This window comes from Gallus gallus, chromosome 8, assembly GCF_016699485.2.
Source record: "Gallus gallus isolate bGalGal1 chromosome 8, bGalGal1.mat.broiler.GRCg7b, whole genome shotgun sequence".
Classification (NCBI taxonomy): Eukaryota; Metazoa; Chordata; class Aves; order Galliformes; family Phasianidae; genus Gallus; species Gallus gallus.
This window is the reverse complement of record NC_052539.1, coordinates 1,874,736-1,901,242: the sequence shown is the minus strand read 5'-3', so window position 1 is coordinate 1,901,242 and position 26,507 is coordinate 1,874,736. Positions and strand designations below refer to the sequence as shown.

The following is a 26,507-nucleotide window of genomic DNA, read 5'->3' as shown; positions in this document are numbered from 1 at the left end:
TAGTTCAGTATGTTAAATTAAGACTCAGCTGAAAACTGATTGTGTAGCACAGTGCCTCCTCCTAATGTATTGTTTCCTTTTGCTGGAGCCTCTGTTTTGAAATAAGTGAATATGGAAAGTACATTTGAATTACATATAACTTGAAAAGGAAAATACAAAAAAAAAAAGAGACTGTCTTTTCTAACAAACACCAAATAATTTTTTATATGGTTTAAACCTTGCATTTGCATGGAGAATCCCATTTACCTCAGTGAGAATTTAAGATAATTTGTTGGACCTATTTAAGCATGCTTACTGAAGGTGGGAAGCAATTACAGAAGTTATCTAAAACAAACCTTCTATTTGACCTAACCTACAGTATTCTTCAAGACTGTTAACACAAAATTCTCTTTCATGATAAGTCACGTATCAGATCGGAGAAGGGTGTTAAATTCTACTGTGTAATTAATATCAAATATATAGTTTCCATGCTCCTATTGTAAGTGGAACAGTAAGGAGATGAAGGTAGAGAGGGGAGAAGAAAAAAGGAATATCCCGATATCACACTGCATTGCACCTGAACCTCATCTGATGCAACTTAAGGCCATTACCTCTCCTCCAGAAGATGACTTACATTATATAATTATACACACAAATATGCTTATCAACCTCTTTGTTTTCTAAAAAGAAAGAAACAGGAAGCTGTGCATCTGTTCTGGTGATGATGTATGTCTTTTATCACAAATAGGAAAGGTTGCAATCTAGTTTGTATTTTTTCCATCTCCTGTAACAAGGTTGAATGTCCAAAATATCTTTCCATTTAGAAGGCAGCATAAATCTATCCCATACAATTGTTTCATTTATACAGTTGAGAAAAGCAACAAAAATTAACTTCAATTATTCTGAGTAAAGGTTGTGTTTTAGCAAAAGAAAACAGTCCAAGATAGAAACATAAACAAGGAGAATAGAATAGTGCTTTATTATACTTGCGGTTTATCTTGCAGAAAAGATAGAGAAAACCATATTTCTGTCATTCATTTACTACTACTTAAAATATTTCTTACTTTTAAACTTTTCTAACTTTTTGAACCTTTTTAACTTTTAAACTCTTTGAAACTTACAGGGAAGTGCTTTGGCAGAGAGTGAATAATTTATGTGATGGGATTCCATCTCCAGTTTCTGTGTTCCTGTAGGATACGGGGGTAGAATTATGATCTAGCTCTACCTTTTAAAAATATTGTCTTACATCTTTTAACAAGCCATTTTAAGCCATTGTTTTTAAGCCATCTGTTTAAATTGAATGAATTATTTGAATTTATTTCTTTTATTTTGCTTGTGACATGTCTATAAAGTAAAATAGCCTTAAAACTACTGGATAGGAGATTTAAAAAATAATAAAAAAAAATAATAAAAAAGTGTGGGTCTGTAGAAGGTTGTGCCAAGACCAAACAAAACAAAATAAGCAAACAGTAAAAACCTGAGAACACTTTGTTTCTTGTAACTAGGGTAGGTTCATAATTTGCAGGTTAGAAACCCAGGCATGAGAAGGACCAACTGGGGTTGTCAGACTGACGACTCTGTGAGAAGCAGCTAATCCCAGTGTGCCCATAGGACATCTGCTGTTCCTCCTCCCAAAGGCTGCATTGCACTTCTAATACCCTGTAACAAGCTTAAGCCCATGATAAAAGATCTATAGTCACAATTATAACGTGCCACAGAAAGAAGGCAGAGACCTCAGCAGCTTTATTAGTATCACAGGACACCCCAGGAGCAGGGAGCTTGCTGTGGGGAATTCCCAGGTGAGCCTCAGCTGCAAGGCAAGAGAGAGCTGCAGCCCAGACACACAGCCAGGCAGCCCAGCAGGGAAATGCCTGCCTGGCTGCAATCTGGCAGAGGCTGGAAGTGCTTGAGCCAAGCGTCACAGAGATTTTTTATCAGCAAAGCATCCTGTTTCTATTTTTAGCTATAGATACGTTGCCTCAGTAAAATGCCCCTGACGTTAGATAATATGTCACCTTGGGGAAAGTGTGGGGGAGAGAATGTTGATGGAAAGAATAGCTGCTGGATCCTGCTGTGATCAGTGGGATTGCTGAAGCAAGAGGGAACACAAGTCTAATGCAAACATCCTTTTGAGCCATCTTGTCACCACCTTCACAGGCTGTACTAAAACACTGTGTGACTTAAATATCTCTAGTATCAAGCTCTACCCTTCCATTCAATCCCTCATGAGGAGATTATCAACCTGTCCTAAAACAAGCCTGCTTCTTGGTATCGCTAGTTTCTTTTTAAGGCTGAACCTCTGATGTTCAAACCTAGATGCACATCTGATTAATTTCTTTATCCATTTGACTTTCTATCAAGATCTGGTACCCCCAGCAATGGTATTTATATACAAGCAAAAGCATTTCTACATTATGTGAAGAGTAATTGTATCACACCTCCGCTTATTTCCAGCAGGCTAAACAAGTCAGTTGCTTCTCACAAGGAAGATTTTATCTAATCATTCAGTCACTTTTCGTCCACATGTATTGCATTTCAAATTGTTCTTTTCAATGTAAGGAATCGAAGAGCATATGTATTCTAAATGATACTTCCTGTAAGTCTTGTTTAAAGAAGAAAATACTTCCTAATCATACTGAAAAAATACCTCCCATTATGCACTGAAAATTTCTCACCTTCGTCTTCTCAGGTCTCATTTCTTTAGAATTTTGCTCAGTTTTAGACTGTGATATAGGGATAAGATATGAGTAAATGCCCAAACTGGAACCACCTTCAGGCCAGGACTCCAAGGTCTCTCAGTTCCACAGTGGGTGCTCAGTGCACTCAAGCTGTGCAAGTGAACCATAGTTTTGTGGTGGTGAGCAAAAGGCTGGCCTGCTTTCAGCCTTGTGCAGTGTTTCTGTATGTTAAGAACAGGGACAGGGATGTGCCAGGGGAGGAAAGCAAAGCGGTTGGTTACTGAGACGTGACATGTTTTAGAGAAATGCTCTCTGCCTGCAGCAAGTTGCTTTTGGTGTGTCCTGTCCTCCTTCCCACCCTGCAGGTGGATTGGACATGAGGCACTCTGGGTTGTGGCCACTATAACCATGAGATGTGGGACTACAGAGCAATGGAGGAAGAGAGCTTCTCCTGTATATTGGTGAAGGTCAAAGCCAATCCACGTCTAACATCAGCAGCTATCTCCTTTTATGGTGAAATGAAAGAAAAAACAGAATGCAAGATCTTTTGCATCCTTAGGACAGTCTCCTTGTTAAAAAATTTTCCACAGTAGTCTTGGTATAAAAAGCTAAAATGAAAAGTCTTCTGCAAATCTGAGATATTTAAGTATTTGCCTTTCTGAATATATTTGAGAGAAGCCTGTTGCTAAATAATGCTTGACCTAAATAAGTTACTGAGGTGGTTATTAATCATGCATATGTTAATAATCTTCGCATGTTTTAATTGATACTTTTCCTCATTGAGACTATTATTAACCTGGTTTCAGTGTTTCTAAGCTACTCTTAACTTCAATAAAACATATGATAAGGATGCGTACTAGGCCTTTATTTAACAATACCTTTGTAGAGTTAACACTGAAGTTGAGCAAATTTTTCTAGCTGATGCTTCTCATTACTCTCTGCAATGCCTCAACATGCGGTAATGAGAATCCAGTGGGGCTTGGCAGCACAGGGCTCTGTGAAGAGCATCTCTTCTTACCTGCGTAGACTACAACAAAACAAAAGCAGATTGTTTGAATACTTTAAATTCTGGTAATCTGAACACATCCTTAAGAAGTTTGTTGTACCTTTGGTCATCAAAACCCGTTTATTAAGTGATGTATATCTCCTGTTGCCTAGTTCTCATTACTTCAGATATTTAACTTGAGTGATCTCTGAATTCCCATGAATGATTTAAAGAATTTGATATAAGCTGAAAGAAGTTAAATGCCTAGTTTTAAGCATAGATAATTGAGTGACCCACTTCCTTTTTCCTTAAGATGCTCAAAGAGGCTTAATTTCAGTTTCTGATGGATGTGTTGCTTTTTTATTCAGCTGTCTTAATCCCAGCCTTATATAAACCTCAGCATTGGAGCATTTTTTAAGCAAAAGACTGAGACAGGAATTTCTGTCTATGTTCTCAGAGTGAATGTGGTTAGGTAGCCTGAAAACAATGAACCAGACTTAGTAGTGATGTTCCTCAGGCCTGAAGGGGATAAAGCATCCTGCAGAAGTGTGAAGGGGAAATGTTCCTGCCACACTGTGACAGAAGGCGATGGAGTTGCCAGTTAATGGAGTTACTTTTTTACTCAAATCAGTTCAGACTTGCATTTTGTTGTTAGAGTTCCCAGGCTTTAATCCTATCAGCTCTAATACAAATTGTTATATAATTCAATGGTTTTACATTCAGACAGGTATTTTTTTTATCATGATCTTAAACAATTAGCTCTTAATGATAATGAAAAGAACAGTAGTACCATTCTGTCATTCTTGGCTTGAATAATATTACGTCCACTCCGCTCCAGCTTGCAAACTTGGTAAACCCAGGAGCCTAAAAGGTCAGCTCTAAATTCAGATTTCTGCATTGTGAGATACACTCTCTGTGTTGGATTTCAGCTCTCCCACTCTAGAAACTAAGGCCAAATGCTAAGATTTGAATGGGATTTGACTCAGACGCAGTTCAGCTCTATTTGTATGCTACACTGTGACTGCTTTCCAGTTCTAAGAACAGTGATTCTTGAGTTTTGACAGAAATAGATTTGAAGCACAGTTGTAGGTAGTATAGATTTACTGTGGTTGAGTGAATGTTTATAGGATTTCTACATGTTGCCTCATTTGAAGTTATGCCATCCAGAATGTGTTTCACCCAAACAAGCTCTTCAATGAGCAACAGAGTCAGTTTCATGGATCCTGTAAATCCTATGGATTAATATCCCATATCATTAAATTCCTTTTACCTTTATCTCCTCCTCTTTTCCTCCAATTTTCTTGCTGTTTTATTGTTATCCTTGGCCACTTTGCTATGCTGCCAGGTGCCCCCATGAGCCTTAATCTCACTGAGCTGGAAATAATTCTGCAGAATTATTAAATTGCCTGATAACTACAGGCATAATGTAAGTGGTAGCAAAGGTTTATATCTTAAGTGTTTTTCATGTATATAAATACCAAACAAACCTGAAATACTCATTTACTTGTTTGTTTGTTTGTTTGTTTATGGTAGAGCTTTTAATTACTTTTCCCCCCACAATCTTTGGGCATTAATTCAGTAGCTCTAGATAGGAAATAATTGTTGTTTTGAGCAAGCAAATTGGAATACTGAAAACTGAAAACATTGGAAAAGTACACAGCATGTAGTTCAGTGCAGCACCTAAGAGTAATGACTGCTTAAAGAAAACATCTGTTTGCTGGGAATGGCATTGAGGTAGATAACATCTTCCTTTACTGGAAGGAAGAAGAAAAGCTTTAAGAGAAAAACACTGACTCTTTTTCATCCTCAGTAAACTTCTACAGGGCTTTCTCCTGTATTAATATAGCCACAAAACAATGGACATTTATTCTGTTTCTCAAGCTTGTACTCAGGTTGGAGGGATGTCCTGGAAATCTTAAAGCTTTCTTCAGAAAATTGGCCTGGGATTCTTATGCACGAACACTTTTCCAGGCTGCCTTACAGTGCACTTTTTGATTGCTGAGATTTTTATTCACTGACTAAATTCAGATATTTTTCTTCTTCTTCTTTAAGTTGACTCACTTTATATATGAATTGAGACATCTTTCTCCCCCTCCTACCCCCTCCAAAGGTGATAAGTGTTAATAATGTCAGTTAAGAGTAGAAGAGTGGCAAAAACCACAGACCTTTGAGGAAAAACAAACAAAAACGTTGTCTTCAATGGAAAGATTCTTCACTATCACCACATTATAAACACAATTGCATTATTCTAGTATGTATTCTCTCTTTTTCCCTTGGGGCTTTGTGATTATATGTACTTTTTTTTTTTCTCTGATACTTAAATTTAGCTCCAAATGAAGCACAGTAGCTTAGTAGAACACCACGCATTAAAATCCACACTGAATTTCATATGACAGCCTTTACATTTGCCGAGGGCTTGGGGGCTATAGTTTTAACAGTCATCTCACTCGCATTTAGGTTGAACATAGTTTGATGCATGTCTAGGAAATTTGTGTTTTGCTCGCACAGGGGATGATTCAAGGCTACAGCTGTCGCAAACAGTATGCAGGGCCTAGTTCGTGAATAAGCTGTCAGTTACTACATTCCCACAATAAGAGCAAATTAGAATCACAAAAGGGAATTGGCATGAACCATAACATGAGAATTTAAAGTTCTATTTTCTTCTTTTTTTTTTTTAACATTAGTATTTAATTTGGATGAGGATTCTCCTTTAACATTAGGATATGTACTGCAGTCTCAACTTGTTTTACTTCAACAGAATCTCTGTAGAGAACACCTCATCTATGAATATTGTATTCAACATATGAAGAGTATTATTTACTCTTAAAAATATAATAAGTCATCTACAGTGCTGTGAAAATAACTGTAATGAGAAAAACATGTTCTCGCCTAATCATGCTGTTCTCCCAGCATTTATGTCATCAATCTACCATGTAAAGGAAGTAACGAGAAATACCATGTAAGGAAATTACCCCTTCGTAGCTAAAATGAGAATTCCTCAAGAATGTAGGAAAAAACCCAACAGACCTTTATGAAAGCATCTGATGTTATCTCCTAAGGCAAGGATAATAATGCCAAACACAGAATGAATTTGTTGCAGATTTGGTTTCTTTATTCTTTTGTGTGCAGGACTTTTTGTACGTTTGGTCACAATACAGTATTATACATTTATTTACAGAATTTTCCTGTTATAGCACTTTGGATGGCCAAGTGACATTTCTAGTCTTATTCCAAGCATGAAAATAAACGTGGAGTGCTCATTGGTATGGAAGTGCTGATACACTGAATTTTTTTAAAAGCTAATTTCTAAGACAACTGTATGTATTATTGTCCAGACAGTAGAGATTGTTATGTGTCTTATTCAGATAAATACGAACCAGAGATAAATAGATATACATAACATAAACTAATTAAGTGAATATTTGCTGAAATGTCAGAATTGATAATGATTTGATATGAGAAAATATTGTACTGGATTAGATGCCTAATATTTGTACTGAAGTAAATGGACAATAGAGAATATCAGAAGGAGTATATTGAGTGTTAGTGTTCCTGATTGTGCCTTTTGAAGTCCTCTTGTTGGAGAGCCGTTGCCCCAGAAGTAAATTAGTCTTAAGAGAGAGATCTGAATTATAGAAAAACCCCACAGCAGGAGGTTAGGTCAGTTAAACACCATCACAGGAAATGTGACTATATTTGTGCAAATAAGCTAAAGGTCACAGGTATGAGGAAGTCCTGAGATGCATTTGATAGCAAGATCTCTAATAGTTTCAAATGAGCATCTGATTTTATGAGTTTCATTGTAGTATTGCTGGTGCAGTCCCTGACCTATTTTCCATCTTAAGTCTGATTTAAATTCTCAAGTTACTTGCTGTTTCAGTTTCCGCGTACAAAGACAAATGAAACGTTCTTTAGATTTACAAACAAGCGTAAGAGCTTTTATTTAGATACACTTCTTTCCAAGCACCGTTCTGTGCATTTTCTGCTGGTTCCCCTACACTAACCCTTTAAAGTGAACAGTACTTGCCACAACGGCCAAAATAAATGTTAATCGACACTCAGTGTAGTTTTCAGCTGCTACTTTTTGTTTCCTGATGTTACCTCCCGTGGTTGGCAGAAACTCGGAGGAAATCTGTTATTTCAGTTGTCATTTAGGCAAATATGAATATTCCATCCATTCTGTCATAAACATTAAAGCTAGAGCCACAGTGTATCTCAGCTGATTATCTTTTACAGTAAGGATGAGACAAGGAAACCTTTTAATTTTAAAATGAGATTTTTCATTCCTACAGTTCATTTCTACCCGCTTTCAGTATTGCTGTGTGTGAAGTATGTTCATTACCACTTACACTTATCTGAGATAGTACTGTTGGATGACCATGTCATTATGCTTTATTACTAAGTCTTAATTTCTAATCTAGATTCACAGCATCAGCATGAATCCAGTTCCCCCATTTCCTTCCTTTTTCTGTCACTTAAATAAGAATCTCCACCCTTAGCTTGAACTTCAAGCAGTGATCAATTTCCCTGACAGCCTCTCCCTGCCAGGGCTTCAGAGGTACAGCGGTAGCTCCTCATTTTATGAACACACCTTTCTCTTTCATGCTCAAATGTTATTTGACATCCCTGTGAGACTACAGGCACGCATGCTGTACCACACGTGCTTGGGTTGTTGCTGGGTCAGATCTCAAGGGATGCATGTCCTCTGGTTCATACTAACTTGGGTAAGAACAGTCAAATACATATCTGATAATTATTAGTGCAACAGAAGAACTGCAACACAATTCTTAATAATCTGTTCTTTTTTTGTGTAAGAAAGCGGCATCTGTAGCCATTCCTAAATATGATATGTTGTATGGGGATTATTGTATGGCATAGATATTTAAAATCATAAATTGCCGTATTGAAATAAATCAAACTGAATTGAAATGAGCTTGTGTATTTCAGAAATGAGTATTTTCGTACCATATGTGAAGTACATGTCATCACACGTTGCCCAGTGTAGTATTTGTTAAAGACCACTAGCATACAAGCTGTATGCCCTGAAACATCCATCAAATAAGACTTTTAGTAAACGCAGTATCATTGCTACAAACAAGCCCAAGGAATTGTTTGAGACAATTAAAGCTGCACCACAATAGCTCGTTCGTGTATGTAACTTCAATTCCAGTTCAGTAGTCTCTGTGTGCAGATCACTCAAGTGCTCTTATCTAGTTTTCTCCAAGCTTGTTCTGACAAGTTGGAATAGTGGTGGTTTGTTCTGAGGCAGTCAGTCTTCCTAACAATGCAAAGAATTGGGCTTTTGTCAGAGCATACCGAGCGCAACAAAGGCGCTGTTCTGCACAGCTCCCTTCGGTGGCTGTTTTTCTGCAGAACTGATGACTACATTTCCAAATTGTGAAAACTTAACACTGCTAGCATGGCTGCAGCTTGTTTTTTCTCTCGTGCAATCAGTGCCAAGAAAGCTCACACTTTAACTTGATGCTGTTTTAGAAGAGATAATTTTATTGATATGCTTGTTGTTGGTTTCTAAATGCTACAGACCTTGCTTTCTGGGTGTATGCAGTCATACTCAGTTTTATTTGGCATTTAGGAAAATGTCGTAGCGTTTCATGAAACTTTGTAAAATATTTAACAAGTGCTTCTCATTGTCATTCATTCTTAATTTTATAACCCTCCATAATTTAAATTTTAGAATTCAGAGATAACTACAATGAAATTATAGCTGATCATAGTACTAGGTACTGAGACTTAATTTGACTCATTTCATTCATCTTTAACTTAATATTTAATTTTTGGAATTACACAGATACATTTTTGCTATCAAAATAAAATATACATATATATTTAAATTTTCTAGATTTCTATTATTGCACTAATATATGTGCTTATGTCAGAAAGTGACACTACTCCATTTGTAATGTAAAATTTGAGTGATTTTACTTAAAGATGTAGGAAATTCTCTGTCCCTGAAAGTTTTTAACCCTTCTAAGAGATCTACCATGGCTCAAGGAGGACTGTTAGGTGTAACGTTCATATTATGTGGATTATGGAGTAATGTGTGCTTGAAAAGAATTTTTGAATAGTCGCAATACAGTCTTCAAATCAATAGTTCCTTTCCATGCTGGAAGATGTAGAGTGTGTAAATATTATGCAGGAAGATGGAAAGACAGTGTAGTTGCATGGAAAATAAGAATAAATCTGTTTTGATGGTACCATTTTCAGTTAGAAAATGCATTTTAACATTGAGTCAGTATTCTTATTTCATTTTTGTTAGCATTTCCTTTTTTACTTGCATTGTATTCATGTTAGACTAGAGCACTAACCTGAATGTAACCTTCACTGGTAAGACTTAGAAACTTTTTATCTTTAACTGAATTTGGATTTTGGCTCAGCAAAACCTTTTCTATGAGCAAGCTCAATTTGATATTTAATTTGGCAAGATTTAGAAGTTAAATCTAGATTTAGAGTAGATTCTACTGTGCCAGAGGGAGTACTTAAATTCTCCAGGAGTTATTGTAGTTTCCATTCTTCCATCTCTTCTGTGGAAGCTTAGACTTAGTGCTGAGTTAGACGGGGAAATGCTCCCCTCTGAAGAAGAGAGTTATCTTTTTCTGAGAACTGAATGGAGAACTTCATTAGAAACTGAAAAACAACATTGCATCATTCTGTTCCTTTCCTGTAACACTTCTTCCTCAGGCAGGTTTCTCCCATGGTTTTCATACTCTATCTCCCATGGAGTTGGATGCACAGATAAGAAGGACTTGTGAGCTTAGTGACTTCTGTGTGAGTCCAGATGTAATGCAAAGGTGATCAGACAGCTTCTCAAAGGTATCTTTCTCACAGTGGCATCTCGTTTTTTAATGTAAAGACGTTGCTGTAACCTAGAGCCAATGACTGGGTAGATGTTTGGGAGCACAAACCACAGCAACTGATGTAAGGGCTTCTAGAGGTTGCAGCACAGAGCAATTTGAGATGAACAAGGGGAGCATGGGTTGCCCATAGATTTGCTGGAGCTTGATTTTATGTGTGTACAGGCTTTCCTCCTAATGACAAGGTGTTGAAGGAGGGGGTTTTAGTAGTGCTTTAGTATCTTTCACCCAGGCATATGGTGAGTAACTTCCAAATGGATGTAAATGATCTGTTCTTTCCTTTGATGTGACTCCACTGAACACACAGCACAGATTAAAAGCTCTCTACAGTTTATAATAAAATTACTAGGCAAAATTGGAAACCCTCTGGACATAATCAGATCCTTCAAAACTTGCCAAGTGTGTTTAACCGTTCCTGTCTTCATTTACTACAGTGTAAGCTGCAAGAAAACCCAGGGCCTCCCTTCTGTTGTATGACAAACTGTCTGAGTTTCATATGACCGCAAGACAAGAGGATTATATCTTCTGTTTTGTTGCCTTTATGTATGTGCAAAACATGCTCCTTCTTGTTACTTCCCATTTTCTATCTCTAGTGCCTTCTCTGTGGTTTCAGAGGTAAATCTTGGTAGGAAAGGTTAATCTGTAGTTACAGAAGATGGTACTTAATGGAAATGAAACAGAGAAATTCTTAGGATTTCCAGACAATCAAAAAATCTCCTGGAAAAAAGGTTAAATAAATAAATAAATGGAGGAAATAGACCACTGATTTTTATAGTATATTTACTGTTATTTGTTGTCAAACACAAGCTCCTTTCTACGCCAAGTAAAACTGTGATCACTGATACGTGCTTATTTAATTTAATCTGTATTCACATGGTGAATATAATAGATCTTTCTGAAAGATGGTTTACCATTAACCAACTACATTTTGCAAACAGGTTGTATTGTGTGGAATATCAAAGACAGAAGCAAGTTTTCTATCAATCGTATTGGTCCATTTCATGATCACACAGGCTCAATTCTCACTACTGGATATGTGTTGGCAGGGTGCTATCCTTGAGGTAGCTGTATCCGAACGCACGGCTCCCTATTTCTGATCTGTGATTGATGAAAACATACTGTAATAGGTAGAGAGAGTTCTGAAATAAAACCAAAAGTGTAGTCCTTTCATTCTTCAGACATGGTAATTACTGGAAAGTAGGCCGAGGATGTGTAGCACTACTAATGGGGAAGTGAAATTTGAGGGAGTGGTGGAATTACCAAGCCACTTTAAAAGCTGTTCATCATAACGGTTACAAGGCTTTATGATGATTTTATTAGACTTAGAGTTTGTATGCAGTCTGACAAAGTATAAAAACTGTGAATGCAAACATTTATCTAAATATATGTTTTGTAATCCTCTTGTGCAATGTAAACACATCATATGTCCATCCTTTTAATTAACCTGACCGTACTAATTCCTCACTTAAAAATACAACTGTCCATATGTGGTGATTGGTTAAGGAATAACATGTGGCAGGATGCATGATGTTTCAATTAGATAGTGCAAGCATATTAATTATCTACAAGAAAAGCTAAAATCTAAAAGGGCAGTATGTCTGCTAACATGTGATATTGTTACTTTTATTTTCTTATTTTTGTTAACAGTTAATTATTACATCTTTCTTTAACAAAAAAAAACTTACTGAAATTTGGTTGCTGAAAATAAATTAGATTTAATATGGAAAATATACTTTTTAAATGGAATAGGAATTTTCTTAAGAAAATCCAGACTCTTACTTGATGGTTGTGGTTAAGACATTTTATTTTAATAAGCCAAACTTCATAGTTATTTTTCAAACACAGAGTTATAAGTCCATTCCCGGTCTTATTTTTTATTGCACCATTTCTAGTAGATAATTTATGTCAACTGCTTTGTTTTGTTCCTCCATTTGGAATTACAATATAACCGCAGATTCCTGAAAGAATTCTCTAGTCAAGCACAAGATGAGCACATTACCATTTAGCTCTTTGAATAAATGCTGAAGTTTTTAACCAACTCTTCCTGGAATGGCTAACACCTAAAGAAATAGGTCTCTGAACATGTTCCTCATGATATCTGAGGCCTCACTGAGATACAAGGAAACCTCTCGTCATTCCTCTATGCAGTGTTGTAGAGAGTCGTCCTGATTTTCTGCAACATCCATGACCATTTGGTTGGCTCAGTTGCCCAAGGGGGAGCACAGCGACTGTTTTGTTCCCAGCAAGATAGCTGTTGGATGAGGATCAGATTAACAACCTGAGCTAGTTTTATTGGAACAAAATTAGTAGGGAAACACCCTGAGAGATAAACGTGAGGATTATATGGAGCAAAAGCAAAATTAAAAAAAACAAAACTATTCATTCGTAAAGCCAGGTGCTCCTCAAGTCCTAAGAGCTTAACTAGCCATCTGCTGAGAAATATGTCAGTACTTCCAGGCTAGCAATTGGATCATGCCAACAACCACATGTGCTGTGCAGGGAGTTGTATTGTGCAGGTGTGGGACATTTTAACTTCTCTAGAAATGCATGACAAAAGATTTGTCATATATGCACCTGGAAATCTTTTAATTTACTTCGTTATTGGTGTGGAATTTGCCTGAGAAATAATACTGAGGCACATCTATGTAGGTGCAGACACAGGACCTATCTCCTAGTTCTTAGCAGGGCTCTGCATACCGCAATGCTCATAAAAACCCTTGAGAATTATATGTCTTCCAGTGGCTGCAAAAAGCACTTGCTGTCACCTCACTGTCTTCCAGAAGCGAAGCCTCAGTGTGTTCACACTGCAGTTCGTATCCTCCTGTTTCTTTGCCTGTTTTTGACTTCTGTGTGGCCACTGTACCAACCTGACATCTGGGCTTCCAGCCTAGAGCAGCTCCGGGGATGACATGCTCCCCCAGGTGCCGCCACTGACAGCACGCAGCAGCTCTGGCACAGGGCGAGGGCTCCAGCTGGCCGCAGCCACGCGCCTTCCCTCTGCCTTATGGTGTGACAAAAGCAGATGAACCTCTCCATGCACCAGCTCATGTTTTGTCTGATTTTGTTCCTACACCTTCTGATGCATTTTTTTTTAATCAACCCAATGAATTCTTATGTATTAACTTACTGAAAGATTCAGTCCTCATGCTGTTTTGACGCCAAAAAACAGACTGTTGACTCTGATCCTGCAGGGATAAGAGAGGCGCTTTAACAGAGATTGAACAGTCCCTGCTTGCACTGAAACTATACGTGACGTTTTTGTTCAGCTTCTGACTCAAAAAGATACTGGCTCTTAATAACCCGGCTTCAATTTTGACTTAAAAAAAAGGAAGAGGAATCAGTGTGCCAGAGCTCACCTTTTTTCTTCTGAATGTGAGGTCAGAAAGTCCCTTTGCTGCCATGACTGCTTTTGGAGAGTCTCTGTATTTTTGTTTCAGTCCATGGCTGACTACTCAAGGACAAGGGACAGAAGAGATAGCTGTCACTATTTTATCTGCTGTGATTTTGGTGCATGCGTGTGTACACTGTAATAAAACTTGTCTTGCCTCAAGACAGTTTAAGTTAGAGGTAACGATAAAGATTTTTAACAGATCATTTCATTTCTGAAACCTCCTATAGAAAATTGTGTTGGAATTTTTACTTGGGTAGATTACTTATCTGTATTTGTTTGGTTCAAAAATTATCCATCATGGGAAGTGAGGGTGTTGGTATTTGTGGGAATGGGATTGACAATAACACAAATAAAATGGTATCTAGAGGCTTTGTCTGTGTTTTGGGAATATCAATTCCTTGAATAGACTTCTGCTTTATTGTATCTGTTTTTTCTATTACCTGCTGTCAACACAAAATACTGTACTGCTGCATATTGATCAGACTTCAGAGCCACAGCAGCTTTGCAGCTTGGCCTTTGTTTTTGGTACGTTTTCATTCTAATCTGTAGCTTTAGGAACAGAATTTTACAAGAAACTTAACTATTGGTGTGTTTTTGTAGCCCATTCCTGAATGCAAGAAATTATACTTGAAGGTGCTGAGAATGAGTGCAACATACTAAATCCAATCGTGCTGAAGGCCTGCTTAGCTAGTGCTGATTGTACAAAGTTTACACTGGTATTCAAGGCACAGGAGTTATTCTGAGGTGTAATATGGGACTGCACACTGTGTCTGGTTGATGGCATTTATTTGCGGGAGGATAAATAAAAGCCAAACTTAAGATACATTCTTAATTTGCATGTATTTTATATACACATAGTCTAAGTTACATATTGGATCTATCTGGATGACTCACGAGATGACTAAAAATAAGTCATGTAAAATATCTGCAATTACAGTATTTAACAAGAGTTTGAAATAGCACTGGAAAGGTGGTGTTTCCAGAATGATGCAGTGATTTAATGCTTGTCTTCAAAAAGCATCTTACTGAGCATCAGCTGCAATCTGCTTCCACCAGTGAAATCATTTTCTTATTAATCATAATTGTTTTCTTTGTCAGATGAGTTTATTTGGTTTGCACTGGACTGTATTTGGAATATTACTGTTCAGTTATATTTGGGCAATAGGCAATAATTAGACAGCATCTTTAAATGGAAAAAAGTGTTAATTTGAATCTGTTAATTATGAGGTATCTCATACATTAGACATGGTAACACCATTTTCCAGATTCATCTTTTTAGGGTTTTTTTTTTCAGCTTTTATTCTTACAGCCCCTCAAGCATATGAAGCTAGGATTCTGTCTGATGTGCATTTGTTTGTATTTAAGACATTAACCTGTCTGAGAAGTGAATATGGTGGAGGATCGTATTTCAAAAATATGAATGTATTCCAGCTTTGTGAATCAAAGACCTTCTGACAGAGCCTTTAGTTGTCAAAATAAAATATGTATTTTAACATTTCTATCTGCATGCCCTGATGTATATCCTCTTCCAACCCATATTTAAAATGTCAATTGCCTAACACAAATTGAGAACATTCGTATAAAAAAAAGGCTTTATCTACGTGTTTGGAATTATTATGTGGTTCTTACTTTAAAAATGCATACATTAAAAAGACTGCTTAACAGTTACTTTTATGATGGTATGAATAATCACAAATATTTCTTAAACAGTGAAAACATCACTAGTTCTTTTATTTTAACTGCAGCAAACTCTACTGCTGTGTTAACAAGTTCATGTTTAATCAGCTGTACACTTCTCTACTGTTTAGGGTTCTATATGATTCTATTGTGCAAAAGATAAACATAATAGCTTGCTCACAGGTCATAGATAGTCACACAACTACCTCACAATGCATTATGTACTATTACTATTAAGACTACTTTTTTTATTACTACTGTTACTATTAAGACTTTATGAAATGGTATGATGTTTGCAAATGTTCTCAGTTTTGTATGACTATTTTATCTGTCTGTTGCTGTATTGAGTTAACATATCTCAGGCTCTCATGAGTCTCTTCTCTTCAACTCCAGGCTTTTGAGGAGATTGATTCCTTCTAAAGAAAGATTCTTATGTCTCTTTCTTCAAAAGCCCGTGGACATGTGCAGAACAAATGAGCAGAAAGGCATGGGAGAAAACTAAGAGCATTTTGAATTAAATACAAGTAGCATATTACTATTCATTTTGGCCAACCTGCACTTCTCACTGATTTGGTAGAAAGAACAACGTGGATGAATTTAGCAGCAACAGCACTGGGGAGGATCCTTTCAGATAAGGAAAGAATTGCTTAAAATTCTAAAACACATAGCATTGCTTGAAGAGAGGGAAAACAGATCATTAACTCTGCCTAAAACTTACCTTTGAACCAGTCTGGGAACACATTTCTTGTTTGTCAAAATGACAGCAGTCATGTCAGCTCTCTGTAACATTAAAAACAACACAAAGGGAAATAAAGGCTTCACTTAGAACAGGCAGCCCTGGACAAGAACTCAAGTGTTCCTTGGCACAGGGGGGACAGGAGCTGAGTGGTCCCCTTCTCCCCCATCCTGCAGGCGACAGGCCTGCTGCAGGGCGCTGCCTGGAAAGCCGTGCTGCCAGTGCTCCAGAGAAAATGTGTTGTCAGGATAACATGTTGTGTTTATTTGCCAAAGAATATACTTGATCAAAGATCTCTGGGCTTATCTGTCTCCATATTTTTGTCATCAACTATGCGATGTCTGTATTTTCTAGGTCAGTTAGATATTACGCTTATATATGAGCATGTCAAAGGAATGCTTTCGCTAATGCATGTTTAATGTGAATGCATCTGAGCTGTTATTCAAATAATGAATATTTCTTACTCTTTAATACATTCTACTTGAATCGGTTTGAAAATTAACGTCTCTTATTTTGAAATTATCCATAATCCTGAATATTATCCGCAGATATAATAGGTTTAAAAACATAACATTTACAGTTGAGCCTTATACGCTGATGCATGTTTTTCACTAATTAACCCATTTTAGTTTCTTTGTATCCCAAGATGCTTTGTATTCATCATTTATATGCTCTATTTAACTCTTTTCAGGCAGGAGACAATATGAATATATACAAGCATGCTCCTGCATATGTTACCCCAGTGAATTGCTCATTGTTTGATGAATGTGTTAGCTGGAAAGCAATTATTGTAACTGAATAGAAAATTCTCATTCTCTTGTTAAAAAATATTTTAAAAAATTGCACATTTTCCAGGGCACACAGCTCCTAAATTGACAGACTGGCTGTATATGAAATAAAAAATATATACCAAAATTACCACTTCTTAAATACAAAGAAGTTTTTAAAATCATTCTTGGGGTAGTATCTATGATATACTGTGAAAGATTATAACAGTGTTAAACAGCAGAGTACAAAATCATTGATGTTGCTTCTCTGTTGTCTCTACAGAACATCTGAATGCATGTATATTCTTGGAAACCTGTTTTACCACAAACATTTGAACCTGAAATGCCAGATTCATAACCCAACAAACTGATTTGGTAAGTAGTTCTTGATCCTTTCACATAATTCAGTAAGATTAAGTGAAAATTTTTTTATTGGGATTCTCTTAGTGCTTCAAACAAAATCAAGTGTTCCAATACGAATTTTCCCTCACCCACCTGGAAAACAAGATGTTCCTGACCATCAGAACTGCAAATATTTCAGTGATGCTAACTAGTATCTCTGGCAACCAAAGTTTACTCTAATTATTCATAAAGTGAGTAACGGTTTTACTGCTCAAGAGGTTTGAATGCCCTGTTCTCAAGTAACCGATGTCCATATCCTTAATATAGATTTGGTAATCTCAGCCTACCTAGAGAATAACATAACTTTTCCCTGGATGAAACACATAATTGAGTATAACGTAATCTCCAAGAGACTGGAGATTATTGAGGTGGTTATCTGTGATTGTTTCTTCTATCGTGGGTTTCTAGTGACTCAGTGAATAAACTTGTAATTCTCTGAGTATTTTAATTTAATTCTTAACCACTAGAAGAGTCAGAAAAGGGTCAGGAAAGAGTTCATGGTGCTAAAGGAAACCATGAGGTTGTCTGTTACAATGATTTGAGAAATATAGGTAAAAAATAGAAAGTCATGCAGGAATAAATTCTCTTCAGTAATGCATCAGAAATATCTGTACCACCTACTTTGAGTATAGAACATATACTGGCTTTTCTTTTATTCGGTAGCAGAAAATCTTCCATAGCGCTTAAGGTACCATGGTGACTTTTAGCATGACAGTTGTTTCCTGAAGTTTTTAGTGTTAAATGATGGTACAGCAAATAGCATGGTTCGAGTAATATACTCGAGTGCAGAGCTCCTGGGAAGTTTCAAAAACATGTTGTTCTATGTGATCCCAAAGTTTTGTTTGAAAGTTTCTGTGGAGGCAATGCACCTGCAGAATAATTGGTTTCAGTATAGAAAAGTCATACGTTGAGAATAAATAAGTAGAATATTCGTGTGTGGTTTGTGATTTTCTTTTTGAACTACAGTCTGATTTAGGCTGTGCAAAACTATGCTCACTCTTATTTCCTTAAATTGTAGGAGGTAAAAACCATATTATTGTACAGTTCATACTCATAGCACTAAAAAGGAGAGTTTTAATTAGATTTCTACTTTTAGCAAAACCTGTTCCAGAGATCCTGGTAGAAACAAATAGGTATTTATTTGATTAGAAACCTCATTGCCAGAACTAAAACAAGTAAAATGTGCATCAATACCTATGATCAGGTGGGTGAGACTCATAAAAACCCCCACTTTTATTCCAAAATATTTACTAAAATTGGATATTTAGAAGGCTTAAGTCTGTGGCTGGAACAGAAATTAAAATAATTCCCAAAGCAAGCACAGACTTGACACTTCAAAAGAAAAATTTGAGAAAATGGAGCAAAGAAACTTTCTGTTTGGAACAAGTAATTATTGTTTAGGATTTCACCACAAATTGTATTAATGCCCTGTTACCAAATTTAGCTTGGAGCATGAGTCCATCATTTACTACTAAGCTTTCTATTTCTGTACGTGAATTAAATATTCTGAGAAAATATCATGCAGTGGCAGTTTTTAACACACTGTATTGCAACTTCAAATCCACTTTCTAAATTTGGTAACCGTCAATGAAACTGTATCTATGCCCGATTTCTCTGTTTCAAAGGGAATTATCTCTGTAACATAGTCAATAATATTTGAGTAATCTACAGCCTGAAGTTTGCAATGCAGATCTGGAAGGATGGTAGTTCTTGGGGGGAATTCAGCTTCAACCCAGAAATAGGTCATTTGCTAAATAAGTCACAGAAGTAACAAGATATCCTTACCTTTTCTGGCAATTCTCCCTATTTCCTCCATGAACTTTATCTTACCAAAATGCATTTTTTTTCTAGCACCTGAAGTTTGCCAGTATGTTAAAATGCATTTTTCTGGCTGAGGCTTATTACATACTCAAGTTTTATTGTAATTGACAGTTCAGGGTAACACTGCCTTTGAGTTTTGCATTTTGTTTTCTGTTGAAATGTTTACTACCTTATGCTGGTAATCTCTGACAGTGCAAACAGAGCAAAAAAAAGGAGTGGTATTGTCCTTGATTCAGAAACACTGAAAGGAGACCAAAGATCGGAAGAACAGTCTTTGGAGTAAGAACTATTCAGAACAAACTTTTAAGCAAATGCAAGAGCAGCTTATCTTCCTGGATAACGCTGGCCATTAAACGTAGGAAAGTTACATTGTCCATTTGCCTGAGAGAACACAAAAGGTTCACACAATCACAGATAAGATTTGCAGAGATCGATAGCTTGCATAAATTTTGACTATTAAAATCATAGCATAGCAGTTCATACTTGATGACCCCAAATAAAGACTTAAGAGTTTAGCATTTATGAGCAGTCAAGTTTAAAACTTTGGGATTTGCAGGAACCCACTTACATACTGGTTTATTTTATACAACTGGTTTATTTTATACAACTTTTATACAACTTGCATGACTTTCGTGATGTTTTCAATGATGCAAAAAGGGAAATAGGTGTTCCTTATGTACAGGGAAAGATAAGTCATTTTCCGTGGAAATGCACAAGAATGTTTTTTTTTTGTTTGTTTGTTTGAGTTGCAGTAACTTAGGAATAGTGAGTGGCAGTGGGAGACAGCTAGGGGAGCCTGGCTGTTCCCTGGTGCACCCAGTGAGGTTTCCTTTCCTGTCCTCTTCCTCGATGCTTGATGAAAGATTTGATAATTGTGTAAGACTTGGCTTCATGAAAGGGCTTTAATTCTTTAGTGTTGATGGAAAGTCACTGCAGAAGGCCACAGATATTCCTGTAATGTTAAAAATTCTTATTCAAAATATTTAGAACCTAATAACTGAATTTTAGAGAAGCAGCAAGTGATTAAGGCACTCTTATTTCATAGGGAGCAGTCAATATCTTTAAGAACTAATGCTTTATTGGATGGATTTGGCATTGTCAGCTTGCTTTGGCTGTTATTTTCTGACTGCTTCATCTACATTTTTCCTCTAGTTGTCATTGGTGTCAAAAGAGAAATAAGACAACTGATTCAAAGGTCAGAGACATCATTTCAGATTTGATGAGTCAGTGACAATAGAGCTCAGAGAAGTAGCCCTTGGCAAGTTTAAAAGTACTGACAATTTTGTTGGAGAAATGGTTGCAGGCAGCTATGAAGGAGGCTTCTTTCTACATATAGATAAGTAATGAACTAAAACTTATACTGATCCATGCAAAAGATGCAATCTGGGATGAGATTTGTCCTTAGTTTTCATATGCTGAGTAGTGATGAAGCTATTGCTGTTAATGGGTCATGCTCACCAGCAGGCCACAGGGAACGGACCTGGGCCTGGGACCAAATCCCACTCCTCACAAAATGAGCCCTTCTGCTGCCCTGCTCAAACACAGCCCCAGTGCAGGAGGGGCCAGCAAGGCAGGAACCAGAGAATAACACTGAAATGTAAACCTACGTTAATAAGGAAACAACACCTAAGTGATACCGCTATAAATTATCTTCCTCTTCAAAATGGAGGTACATCTAAAAATAAAAGTAATGAACAGCATAATGTTTCATATGCTATGGGTCCCCAGCTGTCAAAAGTTATGTGCACCACTCCACACCTTGGCCCCTCCATTCATCCTTTAAACATTGGAAACTCTAGAAGAGAAATTGCCATAAAAATGCATTTTTAATAGGGGAAACCACGGACTGTTACCCACTTTGATTTGCAAAAGTTTCACCAAAAATGTCCACATCAAATTTTCCTGTTGATTCTAGAGTCTAAAACAGAAAAGGGAATCTTTGCTAATATTAATAAAAACTTTCCTGATATGCTTTGATTCTTGCCTAGAGTAAGAAGCTGCTCATGTAAAAAGTAGGTCACTGAAATAATTGCTGTACTGAAAATAATACAGCCTGACAGTTGTGGGGTTGAGGTACTGTATGTCCATTGGACTGTAGCAGGTTGGGAGCCTGAATTAACATAAAGATGGAAGTCTTTAAGATTAAACATTGGTTGTGTGCTTCTGCCTAACCTCCTATAAAAGGTGCTTCCTTGTCAGCTAGGTGAGATTTATTTTCTCAAGCCATCTATATTACATGAAAATAATAATAATTTACAATGTTTTTTGCAAGTACTGCTTTGTTTGCTTTACCAGACTCTGTGCATATGTTTTTCCTGATTGCTCCTATTGTCCAATTAGCTAGCACTTAATTGCTCTAATTTGTGCACAAACTTCTAAGAAGATAGGTTTTTTTTTTCTTTTATTAACATTTCAATTTGCTTATATAACGTATTTATGTTGAATAAAAAAGACAAAAGGGGTGTGGGGAGTGGAAAAGGCGGGTGCGAAGGACAACTGAAGGTCAGATTGGAAAGTCTTTGTTGCATTAATTCTCTACCATTGCTTTGTATGATAAAGAAGGCGATATGCCAATGAAACAAAGATTTGATTGTGAAATACTTTTTACCTAACTTTTTTTTATCTCACGTCAGTTGTGCCACATTTAAAAATCAATCAATCAGTCAAAGGAATGTTTTAAACCTACTAGTAAATTCCCTATTTTCTAACTCATTTACATGGAGCAATGAGAAGGTAACAAGCAGGCTATGCCTTCCAGTATGGGTATATAAATCAACAAGAGAAGTCTCTACAAAATACAGGGCTGAGCTCCAAACTGTTCATTTTACTGAGGATGATATTAGACAAACGGAACATGATTGTGGTTTTAGAGACAAATACTACTTCTTCAAATGTTTCACTATTTTCTTTAGACTGACAAAATCTCCAGTGTGTTAAAGAACCATTCCCCATGAATTATACATTTGTTCTTTTTTATTTGGCTACGGTGCTTTTGTCATATTGAGTCCTCAAGATACTGGAGATGTATGTATAATATGCTGAGATTTTTTGTTGGCGGCATACACAGTTGTCAGCTCATGCTTTTTGACTTGTTTTATACCATTTATATGTTGACTAAATTATATGCTTTCTTTGTGATTTTTTAAAATCATTCTAGTATTTTCTGATAGCTCTGGTGCATTGCTCCTGCCTAGACTTTTTTTAAGTTATGAATTTGGTGAATTAAAAAACAATACTGATTTAAATCTGTAAGGAGTGGTAGGACAAACGTGTCCTTCAGTTGGCCTCCTGGCTTCCCTTAAAGAGGGATACATGAATGTGCTTGGTTTGATGTCACTGTTGGATTAAACATTCTAGACTTCTCTTCACTAGGCCATGCCTTCATGACATAAAGATGCATACTGCAACCCTCAGCTGTCCATCAGTAAGTCTGTACTCTCCTCTTACAGTTGCAACCCCCACCAAACTGTCTGCATGCTAATGAGGTGTTTGGTAGCTTTAAAAAAATAAAGGAAAAGACAGACCCAGATAACCTCCAAAGCTGCATGTGCAATCTAGTTCTCATAATGGTGTTATTTAATTAGTGACATAATTGAGCTTGAAAGGATGGCTCTGCAGTGGTTAGCAGCATAGTCTGGGCGTGGGCTCCATGTAGTGTTTTGCCAGGGACTTCTTGTCTCACATGCTCTTTATCTGAGCTTCTCTGTCTTCTCCATCTGTAAGATGAGCACAAATGCTCTATTTCACTGAAATGTTGTGAAGCTAAATAGTATTTTGCGCAGCATTCAGACACCCTCCTCATGGCAATCAGATAAGAATCAGAGATCATCAAATGGCAGAAACAAGACTTTCTGCCACTGAGAGGACTACTGAACATAAAAATATTTTCTTATCATTCTCACAAGAATATTTGCTTTAGCCTGTAAGGAAAGGCACCGTCCTACTCAAAAAGCGCTTTCTCTTGACCTCTGTTTCCTTTTCTCCTAAACAATTTCCGTCATTTCAGATAGCAAAGATTCTTTTGCATAGCTCTTCACAATCACTCATCATCTGTTACCCTGAGTATTTTGCCTGTGCTTTTCTCTGCCCTGGAAAAACTACAGATTACAAAAGAAGTATTTTTTTCTGCTTTCCAAAAGCTTAATTCATGCTCAGTGGTTCTATCCTAGCGAGTCCAAAGAGGCAAAACTCTTGTACTTTATTATCTGCAACACTGAATTTTATGGTTCACCATCATGTGAATTGTTTCCAGGTCCAGCTCTGCAGTACCTGTTCAAAATGCATACCTACTGAAAAATAATAATTACCCTAATTAGAACCATACTTTCTAGTTTTGTGTACTTAATGTGTTTTGTTTTATTTTTTATTGTCGTCTTCTGCAGTTCTAAGTTCAAATCTTGGGAGTTTGCTATTGGTATGAGTAACATAGAACTAAGTGAGTTAATGTAAGTTAGGTATCATAGTTCGTGGCAGGATTTTACCTTGTTACAGTACTTCAGGTTTTCTTCTGTCAAAACACGTACTGTGATTCAGAGCAATTATGAACACTCAGGAGCTGTAAATTACTATTATTTTGACACGTTTGTCATTGCTACCTTCTTTTTAATTCTGTGGTTCTTTTACATCTGTAGTCTTCTTTTCTGAACCACACTTTTTGTTTGTACTCATACTCCCTGTATTGCTAAAATCTGGAGTAGAAGAGCTTTGGATCTTGCCTGAGCTTCAGAAGGGGAGCTAGCTGCAGGGAAGGGCAGCTGTGGGGCAGGCAGCAGAGCCAGGCTTGGGATCGTGCACAGGACATGCTGCCTTCCTTGTCCTGGGCCTGTACACCATTGGGGGCTGCTCCACAGCCTGATCTAGAACTGCATTAAAGCCATGTATTGCAAAGTATAGCTGCTACCTGCATGGAAAGGCCAGTGCTTCCAGGATGTGGGACATGAGAGAAGGATCCTTCCCAGCCTCAGGGATCCCTAAGGATCACTGAAATGGTATCAATGCAACTATTAATAGAACATGTATGCACACTGGGAGAATAAGTGTAAACATGCAAAGAAATCAAGATCAGTTGAACTTCTTGCTACCTCTTATATTACTGAAGAACTTACATATAACATTAGGAACCTGTAACCCTGACCCATCTATATTTTCTTTGTAATAAAACAAGGATAATTTTAAAATGTCTTCAGTTGCTCAGAGCAGTTTTCCCTTTAAAATGACACAAATTCTGTAATTACAAAGGTGATAACTGGGCACAGTGTAATGGTATTTTAGAATGTACTTGTGGCAAATACTGATAGGAAACAGCAGATCTAAACATACAAACCAATACAGGAAGCTTCTGTGCTCTATTTAGTTGACACTAGTAAGTTGCAAAGAGTTCTTAAAACTACATCACATTTTTACCACTTTCAATCATCACTAGAACTGGCTTGTGTGCATACCACCGAGTTCCAAGTTTTAACTTCTTGTTCTGTGTTTTAAAGCATGCTTTCTTTATTCAAGTCTGTAGATACGCTCACGTAGTAGAACTTCCCATAAAATGAAATTTAGTGATAATAACTACTGTGAATATTTACCAAGGCTCAGCTTTTGCTTGCTATTCTAGTCTCCTGTGTGTGACCTATCTTAAATAAGGGGAGTGGAGAGGAGGAGAATAAAAAACACAGAAATAGATTGAATAGGTATTTTTCTTTGGGAAACTGACTTGCAAAACTTCCCAATCCGTAGCAGGGTTGTGATACTATAAAACTATTCTCTTTCTGATAAACATGGAGGATCTGTGTCCTCGTGAGAATATTCCAAAATGCTGCAGTCATCTGCACCATGCAGGACTGTGATAGTGAAGGCAACGCAGAGGCACACTGCGGGAATGCTTGCTATTCCCAGGATGGCACAAAAGATGTGCAATGAACTGTAGCAGCTGAGGCCAACTGACGGTATTACAAGGTGCTGCTGCTCTGGCAAATTGTACTCAGTATTACAGAAGCTGCAAAGATTGCAACTGATCTTTGCTGATTAGCTGTAGACAGCTTGCAGTTGGTTACAGTTAACTTAGCAGCTTGTACAGGTTCTAGCAGTAGTTGGCTTGCAGGAGTGAACCAAATCCTGTATTAATTCTCCTTAGGCCTGGACAGCCCTTCTTCTCTCCCATGTGTACGTTGAGATAGTGAAAATCCTCATTTTTTTGCTTTATTTGCAAAAAGATTTTGCAGAGAAATTTCAAAATACTGAATGTGGTTAATACACTGTCAGCTTTATAATGCAGACTACTGAAGGCAATACACTAGCCATGTGCTGAAGATAGCAATTAAAGTAAAAACAAAACAGAGATGCAAAAAATAAACAGGTTTGGCTTGACCTTGAAAATGAATGTCCTATTTTCATTTGCCTTTGCCTGTGCTTTGCAAGGAGAAGGAGGAGCTGGGCCATACCTGCCTGCTCTGACAAGTTTGTGCTGCTCAGGCCAGCAGTGGGATGACAGAGCAAATCCACCTTGCTGAGCTGCACTGGGGTGAAGCCAACCATGCACCTCCGCGTTCATGCTAGAATTGTTTGCATAGTGCAAAGTGCTGGGACTGTGCAAAAGTTGTTAGTCTCTCATGATAATTAGATTAGCTGAAAAAAAAGCAGCTTGCAGTTAGACGTTCAGAATAAGTCAGGAGGTTCTAGATAGTACCCCTCAACCTCTCTGAAAGTTTTTCTAACTCAAGTTTTTTGGGAAAAAAAAAAAAAAAGTCAACATCATCTAAAAGCAAAGCCATTAAGAAAGAAGTGGGTCAGCTGTTTAGGAAGCATCACTTATGTGATGTCCCAAGTGCATTGAAGAAGTATTTTCTCTCACAGAGTTTCCTGAAAAAAGAAATGTACAAGTCATTGGAGAACATAAAGCTTTCTTTGCTAAGAAAAAAAGAGAAATTAGAGGGGTAATTCACAAAAGAGTTTGAATATAGATTTCAAGACCATGATCAACAAAAATCTGCAGGAGCTGTTGATAAAGTTACAAGGATGTGGCTCCTTCTCACTTTATAAATGTATTATCTGTAATGCAATCATAATTCCTAGCTGACACTCACTGTTCTTTCCTTGACCAAAAAGTAGTTTACCTGTTGTCTTGGAATGATCAGTGCATTGCATTCTCACCTACACCACAGGAACACCAAAATTAGCTAGAATTTAAATAAAGCTGAGTTGTAGATATG

At 37.1% G+C, this 26,507-nt stretch overlaps 1 long non-coding RNA gene across 2 annotated transcripts in view; it reads left to right on the top strand.

Annotated features, from left to right (window-relative positions):
* The window catches only part of LOC107053920, a 265,589-nt gene that overhangs the window by 122,116 nt on the left and 116,966 nt on the right, over positions 1-26,507 (top strand). For both annotated transcript variants that reach the window (XR_005861848.2, XR_006939957.1), the window contains exon 3: positions 17,369-17,460. This is a non-coding gene — a long non-coding RNA (uncharacterized LOC107053920). The remainder of the gene's footprint in view (positions 1-17,368; positions 17,461-26,507) is intronic.